This window comes from Papio anubis, unplaced genomic scaffold (genome assembly GCF_008728515.1).
Source record: "Papio anubis isolate 15944 unplaced genomic scaffold, Panubis1.0 scaffold557, whole genome shotgun sequence".
Lineage (NCBI taxonomy): Eukaryota > Metazoa > Chordata > Mammalia > Primates > Cercopithecidae > Papio > Papio anubis.
Window position 1 is genome coordinate 34,223 of NW_022165791.1, and position 14,644 is coordinate 48,866.

A 14,644-nucleotide genomic window follows, 5' to 3' on the forward strand; every position below is an offset into this window, starting at 1 on the left:
ACAAATCAGACTCACGTGTCTCCAGCGCTAGATTTCTAGACCACACTATTCTGTTCCTTCCCAAGATAAAAATGCAGCACAAAGTTCTGACTACACATTTCTTCAAGAAAGACCGTTGGATTCTGCAAGAGCAAGAGCCTAGAAAGACAGAATGAGGAAATGAACATTGTAGTCCACACACAAAACAGGAAAGAGGGAGACTGTCTGGCTTCACTCTCTCTCCTGGTGGGACTGGCACAAAAACGGGTCAGGCAAAATTTCCTAAGACTGCTTGCTTCCTCTGAGAAACGCTTTACTCCTATCCCCTTCAATCACTGTAGAGTCAACATACTCTTTTCTATGGCTTCAATCCTGCAAGGTTCAGGTCTGACAGGAAATCACATATGCCTGATTAGCAGGGTACAAAGGCAAGGGAGAGGGAGAGGGAGAGGGAAAGAGAATCTCTTGGGAGAACTAAATGCATAGACAAAGAAGCAGACTGGGGCGGGTGCGGTGGCTGATGCCTGTAATCCCAGCACTTTGGGAGGCTGAGGTAGGAGAATCGCTTGAACCCAAGGGGCAGAGGTTGCAGTGAGCTGAGATCGCACCATTGCACTCCAGCCTGGGTGACAGAGTGAGACTCTGTCAAAAAAACAAAAACAAAATCAAAAACAAAAAAATTCACCAAGTGAGGTGGCACATGGCTGTGGTCCCAGCTACTCGAGAGGCTGAGGCAGGAGAATTGCTTGAATCCCGGAAGCGGAGTTTGCAGTGAGCCAAGATCGTGCCTCTGCACTCTAGCCTGGGTGATAGAGCAAGACTCTATCTCAAAAAATAAAATAAAATAAAATAAAAATAAAATAAATAAATAAATAAAATGAGGGGACAGAGACAACAGCATCCCAAGATGAATCAGAGGAAGAATCTGCTGCCCAACTACAAGGGAGCAAAGACAACTGCTGTGTGTGTGTGTGTGTGTGTGTGTGTGTGTGTGTCTGAGACAGGGTCTTGCTCTGTCACCCAGGCTGGAGTGCAGCAGTGCAATCACAGCTCATTGCAGCCTAGAACCCCTGGGCTTAAGCAATCCTCCTGCCTCAGCCTCCTGAATATTAGGGACTACAGATGACCACCACCATGCCCAGCTAATTTTTTATTTTTTGTAGAAACAGGGTCTTGCTATGTTGCCCAGGCTGACCTTGAACTCATGGCCTCAAGGGATCCTCCCACATCGGCCTCCTAAAGTGCTGAGATGACAGCTGTGAGCCACCACACTGGGCCTGCAGTTTCTTATAAATATATACTCACCATAAGACCCAGCAAGGCCAGGCGCGGTGGTTCATGCCTATAATCCCAGCACTTTGGGAGGCTGAGGCAAGCAGATCACCTGAGGTCAGGAGTTTGAAACTGGCCTGACCAACATGGTAAAATCCCGTCTCTACTAAAAATATGAAATTAGCCAGGTGTGGTGGCGCATGCCTGTAATCCCAGCTACTAGAGAGGCTGAGGCAGGAGAATTGCTTGAATCCGGAAGGCAGAGGTTGCAGTGAGCCGAGATCACGCCATTGCACTCCAGCCTGGGTAACAAGAACGAAACTCTGTCTCACACACACACACACACAAAAAAAAAGACCCAGCAATCGCAATCTTGGAGTTTTATCCAAGAGAAACGAACATATATTCATAGCAGCTTTGTGACTACCCAACACTAGAAAAAACCCAAATGTTCATTAACAGATAAATAGCTAAACAAATTGTAGTATATCACTACAATGGAACACTACTCAGTAATAAAAAGAAATGAATTACCGATACATGCTACAACATGGATAAATATTTGAAAAATCATACTAATGGGGCCAGATGCGGTGGCTGACGCCTGTAATCCCACAAGCCAGGTGGATCACGAGGTCAGGAGTTCAAGACCAGCCTGGTCAACACGGCAAAACCCTGTCTCTACTAAAAATACAAAAATTAGCCGGGCTTGGTGGCATGGCATGTACCTGTAATCCCACCTACTTGGGAGGCTGAGGCAGGAGAATCACTTGAACCTGGGAGACGGAGGTTGCAGTGAGGCAAGATCACACCATTGCACTCCAGCCTTGGTGACAGTGAGATACTAGTCTCAAAAAATAAATAAATAAAAAATAAAATAAAATTTAAAAATTAAAAAAAAGAAGAGTACACGGGATGGGAGAACTTATTGCAGCTACCTTGGAAAATATAATCTGCCACAGAGGGCAAGTAGAAAGAATGTTGGAGCTTAAGATTTCAGAAATCTAGCTGTCCAAAAGGATCACAAGAGCCGTTCCTGTGGCAGCTTAAGGGGAGTGGAAGCAAAGATCATCAGAGCTGAAGAAGATGTGGGATGGTGATTTCAGGTGAATTCATGCTCATCCATGTGGAACGCTGACATGCTCAGGAAAGTAGAAGGATTTCAGAGAACAGAGGGCAAAACACGATTTCATTATTTTTTTTTTTTAGAAACAGGATCTTTCTCTGTCTCCTAGGCTGGAGTGCAGTGGCGTGATCATAGCTCACTGTATGTAGCCTTGAACTCCTGGGCTAGATCCTTATGCCTCAGTCTCCTGAATAGCTACGGCTACAGTGTGTGCCACCATGGCTGGCTAATTTTTTATTTTCATTTTTTGTAGAGATGGGTTCTTGCTATGTTGCCTAGGCTGGTTTGTAACTCCTGGCCTCAACTGATCCTCCCACATTGGCCTCTCAAAGCATTGGGATTACAGGCATGAGCCACTGTGCTCCACCACAAAACACTTTTTTTCTGTGAGACGGGAGTTTTGAGACGGGAGTTTCACTCTTGTTGCCCAGGCTGGAGTGCAATGGCGCGATCTTGGCTCACCGCAAACTCCACCTCCTGGGTTTAAGCGATTCTCCTGCCTCAGCCTCCTGAGTAGCTGGGGTTACAGGCATGTACCACCACGTCCGGCTAATTTTGTACTTTTAGTAGAGATGGGAGTTTCTCCATGTTGGTCAGGCTGGTCTTGAACTCCCGACCTCAGGTGATCTGCCTGCCTCAGCCTCCCAAAGTGCTGGGATTACAGGTATGAGCCACAATGCCGGGCCCACAAAACACTCTTTTAAAAGCTTTTGTCTATTTTTCTGGAGTGGTGAAATTATCTCTGTGGTGAAGACTTCCTTTTTATTTGGGAAAAGATATTTGCTGTGGGCCTATTGTTTGTGCAAAGATACTAACAGCTAACATTTTTTGAGTGTCCATTCATTCATTCAAAATACATGTACCGGGGCCAGGCGTGATGGCTCACGCCTGTAATCCCAACACTTTGGGAGGCAGAGGCAGGTGGATCACTTGAGGTCAGGAGTTCGAGACCAGCCTGGCCAACATGCTAGAACCCTGTATCTACTAAAAATACAAAAATTAGCCAGGTATGGTGGCGTGCGCCTGTATTCGAGAGGCTGAGGCAGGACAATCGCTTGAACCCAGGAGGCAGAGGTTGTAGTGAGCTGAGATCATACCACTGCACTCCAGCTTGGCGACAAAGCGAGACTCTGTCTCAGGAAAAACAAACAAACAAAACCAAACCAAAACAGCAAAAAAACATTAAAAAGTTCTAGTATCTAAAATGAGCAAAATCGTCGGGCGCGGTGGATCACACCTATAATGCAGGCCCATCGTTTACATTTTTAAAAAGATGTTTTCTTCGTTTCCTAGCCCCGTCTACCCCGCTACGAAGTTTCAAAGGCTTAATGCTATTACAACCGGCCGTCAGAGGTCAAGCTCGGGGGTGCAGCTCCCTAATACGTGGCAGCCTCAGAGGGGCCGACCCTGCCCAGGATGAGCGGCGCCAAGTGGCGGGGGACTCTCCCGGGGTCCCCGAGCCCTGGCTGGGGAAGGTGTTGTGGGACGCATGTGGCCTCAGGTGAGGCCAATGCGCCGCCAGGGCTGCAGCTGGCGCTGGCCATTGAGGAGCTTCTGCGCTACCTCGCGATCGTGCCCGGCACTTCCAGCAGGCCGGGAAGTGGTAAAGCTCCTCCTAGTAGCTTATGGGCGGAGGCGGCCGGGCAAAAGCCCACGGACAATGATCGGCAAGTTCAGCTGATGCCAGTCTGGCAGCCTGTGGCCACCCGCCCGCGAATGCGCGCTCCTGGAAGACCCAGCAACCCCGCTTCGAGTTCCGATTGGGTCCGCGAGAGGGGCGGGCCTCTGCGCCGGCACAGGGGCGCGCCTCCGTGACGTCACAGGGGCGGGCCTTCGGTGACGTCATGAAGGTGGTCCTTCGGCTTCGTTACAGGCTGGCGTTCGGCGTTGTCACCTGGGCGGTGCGGTGCTTAGAGTTAGGTAGTCTTCTCAGAGTGGAGCCTGGTAACCGCGACCTCCTCGCCAGGTCCTGTGTGTTGCTGGCTGGAAAAGGGTGGCTGACAAACTCCGACCCATTCACAGTGTTTATGTAGTCAAAAATAGAAAACTATGTCCGGGCGCGGCCAGCGGGAGGAGCCCTTCAGGCCAAGAGCGGCATGGCGCGACCCCATCTCTGTAGTGCTACCTCAGCTCCCCAGCTACTTGAACCCCAAGGTTCAAGGCTTCAGTCAGCTATGATCCCACCACAGCATTCCAGCCTGCGAGACTGAGGTAAACCCTGTCTAAAAAAATAAAAAAGAAAACTAACCAAGTTTGCACTGCTTAAAGAAAACATGAGGCTGGCTGGGCCCTGTAATCCCAGCACTTTGGGAGGCCGAAGCAGAAGGATGGATGGCTTGGGCGCAGGAGTTCGAGACCGGCCTGGGCAACATGACAAAACCCCCGTCTCTACAGAAGATACACAAATTAGCCCAGCGTGGTGCGCGCCTGGCTTAGCTTTTGTATCTTTTGTAGAGCTGGGGCGGGGGGGGGTCTCGCTGTGTTGCCCAGGCCGGTTTCGAACTCCTGGGTTCAAGTGGTCTTCTTACCTTGGCCATCCGAGTTTTCGGGATTACAGGCTTGAGCCACCGCGCCTCGCCTGGGTTAGGCTATTTAATAGCATAAGAAAGTGTTAAGTGGCTCAGGCCTGTAATCCCAGCACTTTGGGAGGCCAAGGCGGGTGGATCACCTGAGATCAGGAGTTCGAGACCAGCCTGGCCAACATGGTGAAACCCAGTCTCTACAAAAAATACAAAAATTAACCGGGTGTGGTAGAGCATTCCTGTAGTCCCAGCTACTCGGGAGGCTGATACAGGAGAATCGCTTGAACCCAGGAGGCGGAAGTTGCAGTGAGCCGACATCCCACCACTGTACCCCATCCTGGGCGACCCAGCAAGACTCCAAAGTTTGACACCAGCCTGGGCAATGTAGTGAAACCCTGTCACTACAAAACAAAAGACCCAGGTGTAACTGTGTCCACCTGTGGCCCCAGCTACTTAGGAGGCAGGAGAATCACTTGAGGCCAGTAGCTTAAGTCTGCAGTGAGCTATGATCATCCCAACTGCTTTCCATCCTGAGCAACAGAATGAAACCATGTCTCTGGATAGCTAGCTAGCTAGATAATCGATACGTAGTTTTCTATCATAGTTTTTTTTCCTAGATTTGAACATGTTTTTCTAAAGTAGCATTCAACACATCAGCATTTTACAGTGTTATTGTTAATATTATGTTTTTCTGAAATACAGTATCCTTCACAAAAGCAGTTTTGTCTTTCAAAGCACATAGATAGGACCTCAAGTGAATTTGTCTGATGTTGGCGACCTTGGTACCCTTTTGTCTACTTCATTGGAGCAGTCAGTCAATAATTTCAGGTTACTATTGGTCTTAGAAGAAGAGCCCAAAGGCAACAAACAAGGGTGCTGGTGTCCAGTTACCTTCTAGAAGCATTTTCACCTTCCCTTAAAGTTTCCCTTGATGAACATAGAAGTAGTGTATGTAGAATTGACCCAGTGCTGCCCTGGCAACTTTGTATATTAGGCCAAATTTACATTTTTTACCTTTGTGAGAGGCACCCTGGTAGGCTAGTGGAGTTACACACACAGTCTGATCTCAGCTGCACTGTCCAGAGATGCAACACGGTCCAATCAAATAACATTCTCTGAGCCCGTTTCTTTAGCTGTAAAGTAAGAATAACAATTATATTCATCTAAAAAGACAGCTTATTGTATTTGAGTGGTCTTTTATTTTCTATGAAACTGTCTTTAACACAGTAATTATTTTCATTTCCATACCACATTTGTTTTTTGTTTTGTTTTTGATTTTTTTTGAGATGGAGTCTGTTTTTGTTTTTGTTTTTTTTTGAGATGAAGTTTTGCGTTGTTGCCCAGGCTAGAGTGCAGTGGCATGATCTCCACTCACTGCCACCTCCGCCTCCCAGATTCAAGAGATTCTCCTGCCTCAGCCTCCTGAGAAGCTGGGATTACAGGTGCCCACCACCACACCCGGCTAATTTTTTTAAATTATTATTTTTAGTAGAGATGGGATTACATCATGTTGCCCAGGCTGTTCTCAAACTACTGACCTGAAGTGATTCACCCGCCTTGGCCTCCCGAAGTACTGAAATTATAGGCGTGAGCCACTGAGCCTGGCCTTTTTTTAAAATAAGGATTTCTTGGCCAGGCGTGGTGGCTCACACCTGTAATTCCAGCACTTTGGGAGGCCAAGGTGGGTGATCACCTGAAGTCGGGAGTTCAAGACCAGCCTGACCAACATGGAGAAACCCTGCCTCTTCTAAAAATACAAAATTAAACAGACATGGTGGTGCATGCCTGTAATCCCAGCTACTCGGGAGGCTGAGGCAGCAGAATTGCTTGAACCCAGGAGGCGGAGGTTGCAGTGAGCCGAGAACAGGCCGTTGCATTCCAGCTTGGGCAACAAGAGTGAAACTCCATCTCAAAATTAAAAAAAAAAAATTCCTAAAATGATATTTTCAGTATTTTATAGATGATGTGTGTGCAGCAATCTTAATAGGACGTTACCTGACACTTTGCAGGACTAGAAGATGATGGTGGCAGCTGATTTGATCCATTTGTCTCTAATTCTCTCTTTTTTTTTTTGAGATGGAGCCTTGCTCTGTCGCCCAGGCTGGAGTGCAGTGGCATAATCTCGGCTCACTGCAACCTCTACCTCCCGGGTTCAAGGGATTCTCCTGCCTCAGGCTCCTGAGTAGCTGGGATTACAGGCACGTGCCACCACACCTGGCTAATTTTTGTATTTTTTTGATAGAGACGGCGTTTCACCATGTTGGCCGGTCTGGCCTGGAACTCCTGACCTCAGGTGATGTGTCTGCCTCGGCCTCCCAAAGTGTTGGTATTACAGGTGTGAGCCATCGCGCCTGGCCCATATGTCTCTAATGCTAACGTGAGATGTATTGCAGGATCATAGCAGAGTGAGTTGCTGGTATATCCACAAGGAAATGAGCATGAACTCTCACAACAGCTGGCCTGAGTAGTGTGTGTGTGCTGTGCTTGAATACCTCACTGCTCATTTATACACAGGCTTTCTGGTAACTGAGTCAACAGTATCTGTTTCATAAATAATGTATCCCTATTTTCTTTCTTTCCTTCCTTCCTTCCTTCCCTCCCTCCCTCCTTTCTTTTCTTTTTTGTTGAGACAGGGTCTTGCTCTGTTACCCAGGCTTGAGTACAGTTATGTGATCTCGGCTAACCACAACTTCTGCCTCCCGGTTTCAAGCGATTCTCCTGCCTCAGCTTCCCAAGTAGCTGGGATTACATGTGCCACCACTCCTGGCTAATTTTTATTGTCTTTTGAGACGGAGTTTCACTCTTGTTGCCCAGGCTGGAGTGCAATGGCACGATCTTGTCTCACTGCAACATTTGCCTTTTGGGTTCAAGCGATTCTCCTGCCTCAGTGCCCTGAGTAGCTGGGTTTACAGGCATGTGCCACCGCCCCTGGCTAATATTGTATTTTTAGTAGAGACGGGATTTCTCTATTTTGGTCAGGCTGGTCTCTAAACTCCCGACCTCAGGTGATCTAGCCTTCTTGGCCTCCCAAAGTGCTGGGATCACAGGCATGAGCCACCGCGCCCAGCCTAATTTTTGTATTTTTAGTAGAGATGGGGTTTCACCGTGTAGGCCAGGCTGGTCTCGAATTCCTGACCTCAAGTGCTCTGCCTGCCTTGGCCTCCCAAAGTGTTGGAATTACAGGCGTGAGCCACCATACCTGGCCAGCTCTATTTCTTTAAGCCTACACATTTTGCACATATTAAAAGTATTTGAACATACAATTATCCAGCTTCCCTTGTTTATGTATGCTTGAATTTTGTATAATCTTGAATTTTTTTCCAATCTAAGCTTTATTTTATCCCCTTCTATATTCGTATAGCTTTAGGTGGCTGTCTTCATTGAAAGATTTTTCTCAAAAGCCTTAAAATAGAATATAGTTCTTGGCAACAATTTGAAAGTTATTTGAGGAGAAGGGAAGATTTATAATGATGACTCAAATGAAGCAAACTCAAAAGTAATGAAGCAAGACGGAGGAAAAAGCAGTATTCACTTGAGCACATCCCAAAAGAATAACATTTCAAATGTAACTAGAAAAAAGTGTGCTGAAGGTCACAATAGAGAAATAATTATTAATACTCAAAATGCCTTTAAACCTCCACTCAACTTTTGAATGTTGTTGACCAGGAGGTGGCTGTAACTCTACGATGGTTCCTTCAATAATGACCATTTTCTTTTTCAAGATGATGATGATTCTCCACCTTCTAAGAGACCAAAGACCAACGAGCCACTATAGCCACCACTCTTGGAACCCACCAATGCTGGGCAACGGAAAGTGAAGGAGTTCAACTCTGGTAAGTTCTCAGCGAAATCTACAACCTTTTCCTTCATCTTCTGGACTCTCAATGTGACTAATGAAAGTTACAACATGCTTTGCAGGGGGAAACGCTTTAGCATGTATTACTGCATTGTAATCTCATCTTTGTAAGGCCAGGAGCATTTTGAAAGTCACATTACAGACAGTGTTTAAATATAGTTTGAATTTACCAAAGCATAGGACATTGTATTATCTCATATTAATTAGTTGGCTTAAAATTAGTGCTAATGACTTAGTAATTCAATGATTTCTCTTAGCTTTAAAACCTTCTTTATTTCAGAACCATTTCACCTCTTGGTTTTCATTTTTGCTGTGTGTCACTGCCTACCAGCTGCTAATTTATTAACTCCCTGTGGTTCATGTGTCCTGTGAAGGGACTGCATGAGATTTTAGTAGCAAATTATGTTGATGATTTGTATTTTAAATAAATAGTTTGAATGAATAGAATATTAAGCTTGTAAACATTTTAAAATAGTATTTTAATATTCTACTGTGTCATAGTCACAATGATTGGATGTATATTGAATTTATATGTACATTAACTTGTTATATGTTTATATTCTTTAGCATTCTGACTTGCAACTATATATCTGTTAAGTCTTTTTTTTTTTTCCCCCAAGAAGATTAGACTCTTGATTTATTGAGGCATCTGTTAAGTGGCCCAGGCTCTGTGTAGGCAGTGAGGTTAAAACAGGAAGAAGGGTGGTGAGAGGCAGGGGTGCCAGGATTAGATTGGAATACTTGGGGGTGCTCTGAGGCTTCTCAAGTTTCCCTGGTCCTGGCTGGCTGTGCTGCTGGCCTGGGCATCTGATGAGCCTGCAAGGGTGAATCCCGAGAGGTGGGTGGTCCAGGGGCTAGGGCAGGGACTTTGGAGTCACGCTGTTGGCTTTGAATTTAGACTCCTATACTTAGTAGCTGTGAACTCTCCGTGCCTCAGGGACCTGCAGAACTGTGCTCTGTCTGAGCCAGGTCCCATCCAGGCATTGGAGATCCATCCAGAGGGAAACCACTATCCACTGTCTTCTCAAGCAGAGCCTTGTCTCCTTCTAGGCCCTCACAATCCAGTGGAGGAGGTGAAACTCATCTGCCTCCGTCCCTCTGGTCGCGCCTCATGCCAAGTGCATCAGTGGACATGGGCCATGCTCCTGGGCTTCCGAAGTTGGAGAAGGTTGCCAGGCTCAGGTAGGTACATTAGAGCAGCTGCTGCCCTCTGGACACAGTGACAAAAGAATACTCTGGGCCTGGAGCCCTGGTCTGGGGCATCGGGCAAGGCTCTTGCACTTCTGAGCCCATTTCCCCATCTGGATAGTGTGCTGATTCTATCTCCCTGTGGGCACTGAGGGCTCAGTGTTAGAGAGTCAGCTTCCGGGGTTTGGGCTGTAATTCCCCGTCAGCCCTGTGGTGCCACGGAGCCAGGGACTTTGCTGTGATTTTCGGTGTCATTCTAGCTTCCTGCTCCCCTGGTTTTTGGGCCAGCCTCAGCATCTGAAGTAGTTCAGGTGATGGTCCTGGTGGGGGTTGGGGATTTTCCCCACTCTGAGGTCACACCCAGAGCCAGAAATGTTGGTGCCTGCTCTGGGCAAAGGTGCCAGCCTGTGCGAGAAGAGCGAAACTCCGTCTCAAAAAAAAAAAAAAAAACTTCCACCATTTCAAGGGGCTCACATCTCTCTAAGGGCCCGGTAATTGGCCTGATCTGGCCTGCACTTGGCTCCCAGGGTGCAGGTAACACCCCACCTTACCTGGCTTCTTTCTGCCAGGGCCAATCTTCAGACCTCAGGACTTTCCAGCCTATCCCACCTCCCTCTCTGGCCAGCCTTGAGCCCTTGTGGGTCCAGCACATTTTCCAGGCTGTCTCCTGCTGTCCTTCTGCCCCTTCAAGGCCTGGCTCATGCCAAGCCTCCCACTCACCAAGACTCACACAAGGACCACTCCACACCCAGCTCTCCAGCCCCCATCCCCTCAGATAGTCCTTTCTCTCAGGTGGCCAGGTGCATATCTTGGTGTCAGGACCTTCACTGCACCTGGGAATGCCTACTGGTCACCTCGGTGACAGAGACCAAGGCATTTACTTGATATGACTGCCCTGGTTCAACTGTCTACATGGCCAGGGAAGAAGTCAGTAATAGGCTTTTGACTTGCTGAAAGGATCAGTTCTCCTGGCCCCATGGTCTAGGGATGGAGGATGCTGCAGGAGATGCACCCCTCACTTCCCAGCTGAGGACTGTGGGTCATCTCAGGGCAATTTCACAGTCCCCACGTGCCCCACCCCCTCAGCTCTGCAAATACCAAGCAGTGCAGCCTGCCTAGGGGACAGTGGGCTCGGGTGCCCAGGTAGTCCCCAGAATGCCCTTGGCAGGCCCCCTCACTCCAGGGTGCTCCACAGCTCTGTAGCAAGAGTTCTAACCTTTTGACTGTGGAGCCTGCTGAGAATAAGCTGTGGACTGTTTTCCAGAAAGGCATGTACATGCTCTCCATGCAAAACCCACCAGGCCAAGCCGCAGGTCACTTCGTAATCCCAGAACTTTGGGAGGCCAAGTCGGCCTGATCACCTGGAGGTCAGGAGATCAAGACCAGCTGCCCAACACATGCAAATCTCATCTCTACTAAAATGCAAAAATTAGGGAGTGTGGGAGGAGCGCCACCTTACAGGTGGCCTTACACCTTACAGCCTACTCTGGGAGGCTGAGGCAGGAGATTCACTTGAACCCCGGGAGGCAGAGGTTGCAGTGAGGTGAGATTGCACCACTGCACTCCAGCCTTGGCGACAAGAGCTGAAACTCCATCTCCAAAAAACAAAAACAAAAACAAAAACCTTGTATCCTTTCTCAAGCCCATCACAACTCCCTAAGGGCCCGGGCAGTTGAACTCATGGACCTGAGGGTGAGAAACCTTGTTTGAAGTTCTTCTCCCTGGGTGATCAGCCCAGGGGTAAAGAAGGAGAAGCCAAAAAGGAGGACCCATGAGAAGGGCCCTCCTGGAGCTTGAGGCCCACTCCCTCCTCCCCGCCTGTCCTCTGTCCACGACTCCTCCTCGCTGTGCCCCCACTCCTGGGGCTGTAACCATTTGGTGCTGTGTTTTCATAGGCTCTGGGCACAAAGTGGGCAGGCTCACCTGAGGGGGATCAGAGTAACATGGTAGGGAAAATGAGGGGAAAGCTGCCCTCAGAACTCCCCTCATGTCACTGGCGTGCACTCCTCACCTCACCTCAGGCAGCGACATGGGTTCCATGAGTGCCGGGCCCTGCTTCTCTGCTGCCTGTTTTTTCCCTAGGCTATCATAAAACTTCTGCTTCCCAGCCTACAATCTGGTGGGACATTGGGCTTCCTCTCACAGGGTCCTGGGACAGGCCCATCCTGTATCATACTCTGCAGAGAGACCCTGTTTTTCTCCACGGCTTGGGGAGCAGCCAGGTTCTATGAGTGAAACGCATGGAACCATACCAAGCTGGGTTAGTCCACACTCTCCTCTCACTGAGAAGGAGCTAGGATTCCAGCTAGGTGAGAGGGAGAGTGGCAGAGCCAGACCAGACCAGGACTGATCCCCTGGAAAAGCCTGCCATCAAAGGCCTTGGTGAGTGCTGGTTGCGGTGGCTCACTCCTGTAATCCCAGCAGTTTGGGAGGCTGAGACAGGTGGATCACTTGAGGTAAGGTGTTCAAGTCTAGCCTGGGCAACATGGCAAAACCCCATCTCTACTAAAAATACAAAAATTAGCTAGGCATGCTATGTTCCTGTAATTCCAGCTACTCAGGAGGCTGAGGCAGGAGAATTGCTTAAACTGGGGAGGCAGAGGTCGAAGTGAGCCAAGATTGTGCCACTGCACTCCAGTCTGGGAGACAGAGTGAAACTGTGTCTCAAAACAAAAACAAAAACAAAAACAAAAACCACCATAATATGGCTTTGGCAGAGAGCCTGGCCCGGCAGTGCCTTCCCTTGGGTTTCTCCTGGGTAGGCCTCTGCCACGAGGAGGCGCTTCCTTTTGCCTGTCCATGGCCCACAGCAATGGAATGTCTGCTTCCGAGGGTTGGGTGGGGGACTGCTGGCAGAACTGGAAACCTTCTTCAGGTGGGTTTTTTGGTTTGTTTTGTTTTTGTTTTCGAGATAGAGCCTCCCTCTTGTCACCCAGGCGGGAGTGCAGTGGTGCAATCTCAGCTCATTGCAGCCTCCACCCCCCCAACCCCAGGTGCAAACAATTCTCATGTCTCAGCCTCCTGAGTAGCTGAGATTACAGGTATGTGCCACCATGCCTGGCTAATTTTTGTATTTTTTTGTAGAGACGGCACTTCGCCACGTTGGCCAGGCTGGTCTCGAACTCCTGACCTCAAGTGATCTCTCCTCCTCGGCCTCCCAAAGTGCTGGGATTACAGACATGAGCCACCAAGCCCAGCCCCTTCAGATGGGTTTTGAGGCTTTACTACTAGGTTCCCGTGGCTGCTGCAACAAATTACCACACAGTGACTTAAAACAACACAAATGTATTCCCTTACAGTTCTGAAGACCAGAATTCTAAAGTAAGTCCCACTGAAGCAAGGTGGCAGCAGGGTTGTTGCCTTCTGAGGCTCTGCAGATCTGTCTCCTGGCCCTGGAGGCGGCCTGCACTTCTCAGCTTGTGCTGCACGTCCTGAATGACTAGAGTTTCCTGGCTTCCGTCACTACACCTCCCACCCTCTCCATCACCTTCTCTGCTCTTATAAGGATCCGGGTGAGTACATCAACCCTGCCAGTACAAGCCAGCCAAAGACCCTTTTGCCATACGGTGTATTCACCAGTTTCCGGGATTAGGATATGGGCATCTTGGGGGCATCAGCCTGCTACAGCTAGGCTGCAAAACTGTTACACCTCCTGGTGTTTCAAAGATTGAGAGAAAAAGGGTTGGCATTTTTTGCTTAGGGGTCCCTTTTAAACTTGTACCTTTAAGGTCTGGGGTCCCCTTTAACCTTATGTTTTTGTTTTTGTTTTTTCTTTTTTGAGGTGGAGTGTTGCTCTGTCGTCCAGGCTGGCAGTAGCATGGTCTCGGCTCACTGCAATGTCTGCTTCCTGGGTTCAAGTGATTCTCCTGCCTCAGCCTCCTGAGTAGATGGGACTATAGGCACCCACCACCATGCCTGGCTGTTTTGTATTTTTGGTAGAGATGGGTGGGGGTGGGGAGGGGGGTTTTGGCTATGTTGCATGTGAATGGCCATCCACCTGCCTCTGCTGCCGAAGTGCTAGGATTACAGGCCTGCACCACCGCACCCGGCTGCTGTAAAGTCTTATTTCCACACAGCTGAGACATGTTTTAGAAAGTTTGCTAAAAGACCCCTGGAGACCTCCTCATTGTGGCCTCCCTGTTACCGTGTTTAATTTGATTGAACTTTTCTGCCCTCCTGCTTTTTCAGCTTCTCTAATAGTCTCTCATTAAATGATTTACAAGAACACCAAGAAGAATTTTTTGAAAGCAGTAGTGATGTATGAATGTAGAATGTAAAATATATGAAATAAGTTCTTACATGTTAGTGCTGCTCTGACATAGGGATGCATTATTGAGAATCAGCTTTGCTCAGTTTTCAGAGAAATGGAATAATCGTATTGCTGATCTACATGGCTAGTTGAAGAATTGTCTGAGAAAGAAATATGGGTATGTCTAAACTGGAAAAGTGCGGCCTGTGTTCATGATTTACAGTGGAGTTACTCTTCATCGTAGGTGCAGTGGACAGGCCCAGGGCTGCGGGTGAGTCATGCCTCCTTACACGTTTCTCCTTGTCAGGTGCTTTGTAGTGTCTAAATATTGGAAACATTCTCTGTTTCTAAATTGCTGCAAAGCTAAGGAAAAGTTGTGTTTCTTTAATTATTAGCATTTCTTTTAAACTTTCAGCATGGGGATTGGGAACTTATTTACATGTTGTTAAGAA

The 14,644-nt window shown here is 48.2% G+C and overlaps 1 long non-coding RNA gene across 1 annotated transcript; it reads left to right on the forward strand.

The window, feature by feature from the left end:
• The first annotated feature begins 3,943 nt into the window (after nucleotides 1–3,943).
• On the forward strand, nucleotides 3,944–14,357 carry LOC103882815. Its single transcript, XR_004181702.1, has 5 exons — nucleotides 3,944–4,588; nucleotides 8,622–8,732; nucleotides 9,806–9,937; nucleotides 13,243–13,455; nucleotides 14,297–14,357. It is a non-coding gene; the product is annotated as an uncharacterized LOC103882815 (long non-coding RNA).
• Nucleotides 14,358–14,644: the final 287 nt, after the last annotated feature.